Source organism: Notothenia coriiceps, unplaced genomic scaffold, assembly GCF_000735185.1.
Source record: "Notothenia coriiceps isolate Sejong01 unplaced genomic scaffold, NC01 NC01_scaffold00022018, whole genome shotgun sequence".
Taxonomy (NCBI): Eukaryota; Metazoa; Chordata; class Actinopteri; order Perciformes; family Nototheniidae; genus Notothenia; species Notothenia coriiceps.
In genome coordinates, this window is record NW_011354719.1 from 79185 (window position 1) to 83238 (window position 4054).

Below are 4054 nucleotides of genomic sequence, written 5' to 3' on the forward strand. Positions count from 1 at the left end.
CCAAAAGCAGCAGCCAAAAGAGTAAGAGAACAGGATGTTGACGACTGCACCTGCAGACCTCACCTGCCTGACTGGAGTCAGTTCAATATGCAATGAAACATTGACATTCACTCAATGTTACATTCAGTTGGGGTAATGAGGCTGTTGAGGTAGGAGAGGGAATTGGGTCCTGTGTACTATATTTTTTATTGGTACCAACATGTAAACAGAACTCCCCATGTGAAAATGAGTTAAGTAATTCAGCCTGTCAAAGAAAAAGCATTGAGGACATCTACCTTTGCATTTATTGGCCTCTTATCAAGTGAGCAGCACACTGGCAGACACATTTTCTGGCGGTGCGAGGGCACGGTAATAAGACTTGCATAATCTGAAGGAGGATTCTCGTAGCTGACGTATCTACTTTATTCTGCATCTGCATCTAATCTGCATTAGTAAAACAGCAGACGCTGCAGCCGTTGCATTGTAATGTTAACATAAGTCAGAACGTTGAATCGCCAAACTAAATCTGTCAAACAGTAATAGATGCAAAAGCGAAAGAGATTCCTCAGGAGTAACGCCTCGGGATTGTCAAACAAATGGCTTCCTATGTAGATCAAGACTTCTTTAGGATGCAGTTTAAACATTCACTCCAATACTGCACATAGCACAACCTGTAATCCACCATGTTTGAATTCAACATGTGTTTCCTACTCTTTCCACTCCAGAGCCATCAATTCTTTTTCATTCTCTGGCTGTCAGGATATCAAGGTGTGTTTAGTATTTTGTGGAAAATTCTATTTGCAAACAATGATTTCCTGTTTTATGTAGTTCAAAACATAATTGCTTCCACTTTACGCTCTAAACTCACTCTCTGTTTGTACTTGTCGCAGAGAATATGCCATTTGTTGCTTTTATCCATTGTGCCTTAAAATGCAATGAGTGCTTTCATTTTCTGTGCAAGTAGCCCCAGTGGATTTGAACTTTGAACGTGACATGCTCCACAAATGAACAAATGTAGTTGCGTGTGCAAATTATTTTGGCTTGTAGTTAATGCTCTGGTTTTTGTATTAGAGATCATATTAAATCAAGTCCAACTTATCAGATGCATTTCATACCATTACCAGAGGTCAGGGAAACAATATATTGTGCAATATCTTGAGTTAGCTTCAGCAAACATTTTTTTTAAAGTCTGTTTTTATCCAGGATGTGGGCAATTCTAACTTTTAGAGCACAAATGCGTGCAAGCATGTGTGTGTCAAACTCCCAACATCTTAATTAAGGCGATGAATGCAGTTTTATAACAGCTAATAAATGAAAAAAATAACAAAGAGATAAACAAAATGTTTAATACAAATATGCAAGAAAGAAGTACTTGGCTTTAGACACAAAACCACTCTCAATAGACATACACTCAGCAATCACATAGACTACTTCTAATGCACAATCAAACATCGAAACATGATGGGTAAGAGGCTTTATCTGAGGCTATGAAACATCATTAAAGAGCATCTTGCAGGTTTTTTTTTTTTCTACATTTATGCTTAAACTTGCTTGAAAATAACAATTAAAAAAGTGAATGTAGGATTTGATATGTTTTACGAGACATAAGGGCAGGAATTCAGAGGGAAAGGAGCAATTTTGAGCTCTGCTCTTAAAAACGGCTTTTTTTAAGGTCATACCTCAAACGAGTCATATTAGATCACAGAGGGGAAACAGGGGAACGCCTAGACTACTGCAACTCCCTCCTGGCTGGTCTACCTGCATGTGCCATCCGACCTCAGCAGCTCATCCAGAATGCAGCGGCTCGTCTGGTCTTCAACCTTCCAAAATTCTCCCACACCACCCCGCTCCTCCGCTCCCTTCACTGGCTTCCAGTAACTGCTAGAATCCACTTCAAGACACTGGTACTTGCGTACCATGCTGCGAATGGATCTGGCCCTTCCAACATCCAGGACATGGTTAAACCATACACCCCAGCACGTGCACTCCGCTCTGCATCAGCCAAACAGCTCGCTGCACCCTGCACTGCGAGGGGGACCCAAGGTTCCCATCAGCAAACACGGGGTTTGCTAATCTGGCTCCAAAAATGAGGTGGAATGAGCTCCATTGAAATCAGGACAGCAGATAGCTTACACATCTTCTTCAGACTGGAAAACTCATCTCGATCGACTCCACTTCGAGAGATAGAATTACTAACAAAGCCACTTAAATATACTTAATAAAGGCCTGGCCCCCTTATCTAAACAGTTTGCAAAAGTTACCACTTCAAAGTTTTTTTTAGCTCTTGAACCCTGGATGCACTTATTGATTTGTGTGTTTTTTTCCCTTCAAGGTTTTTGTATTCCCCTTCCACCCTGGTCGGGAAATGGCACTTATTTGTAAGTCCGCCTGGGAAGTAAAAGGGGGCCCGAACGAGCTAAATGCAATGTTTAAATGAAATGAATTGAAACAATCCCTTTTCCGCTCTCTTTGAACCCCTGCGGGGTATAGTTTTTAGAATTTTCCGTTAGTTTTGAGCGGTTGTGGTTTAAGTGGGAAGCTTGGGTTATTTCTTTTTCGGTATTGTTTTTCATTCCCAGATTTCACCCAATTTTGTAATCCAGGGTCCGCCAGTAATTTGTGTTTGTTTTTGCAGGTTTGCCCCCAACAAATAACAAGCCCTGTCCCGGGACCATCGGTTTCACCCAGTAAAAAAGCCCCCGAGCTAGCCATGTTCGTTCCTGGGTGCCCCCCCCCGTTGTGCATCCCAACCTCCCTGCAGCACATACTGCTCCTTCCACATTTTTATCAGGAAAACCGAATTACTTCTCCTTCCCCCCGTTCTTTGCCCCCCCCTTCTCCTCTCTCTCCCCTCCGGTTTACCCGGCACCGGTAAAAGACCTAGTGGGTGAAAGTTTTTTTTTTTAGGGTAACGGCCCCCTGTGGCGGGCTGGAAACGCTCCCCAGCTCTCCCTTTTGTTGGTTTGGTTTGTTTCCCCCTGGTTCTTGTTGGTTGGTTTTTGGGTTGTTTGGCGTGGGGGGCCCTGTGCCACTCCTTGGGGCCTCCGGCTTCAACCTCCCACCTTCAACCGCCTGCCCCTGCCCAATCAGCTGTTGCCACCTCCCCGACTACCCCACACCCTGGCCCCCTTCCATCCCAAGCATTTTACAAAACGACAATATCCATGGGGGCCCCAACCTTTTCCCCCCCCTCCACCAGAAAAAATCCGTCCAAAGTATCAAGCCCGAAATCAACGTCTCCTCCTCCCGGTAACCACCAGCAATCGAAGTTGGTTGGGGAGTTTGCCAATTTAAGGTAACGCCGAATACCGGCTGAAATAACTTTGCCCGATAAGTTTTGTTATGGAATCAAGTAAATCAACATCCCCCTGCCAGCCCAAAAACGTTTACTATAATTATCCAAAATACTACCTTTAGTATAGCCTGATATATGAACCTAACTTCACAATGGTTGGTGAATTTGTTGAACCCGGTTTAGCCTAACATTCTGTAGCCTAACCCCCGGTCCACTTCACCCAAGATGCNGGAGGAGAGGGAACTTTGGGATTGTAGCCTGCATGCACAGAAAACTATGTGGGAAAAACCCCAAAAGCATTATAGGAAGCTTTTAAAATATAGAAATCTCAGTTAGGCCTACTTACTGACTAAAAATCTCTAAAATCACACTGGAATGATTTACTATTTGAACTAGTACAACCAATGACATTTCATTTAGCCGGTAATTAACGGTTTTTAGCTGGTAAAATTGAATAAAAACCGGTAAATTCAAAACCCTGTCGGTTAAAATGTCCGATGCTCCGATCGATTGGCCGCCATTATCGGCCGATATTCACTCTTAATAGTTTGATCTGTGCTCTCTATAAAGGCCGATCAGGAGAGCTGGATCNACGCAGCTCTGATCACCTGAAGCCCCGCCCACTGTTTAGCGCGCTGCATGAGAAACTGACGGGCTGTCAGGAGAGAGAGAGACGAAAAGAGAGGATCCGTTTCTCCCGTGTTATTATTCAAAGTTAATGTAAACTTTTGAATAATGTACTTCATCTACTGCAAGTAGTTTTTTTGAATGTAATAATTT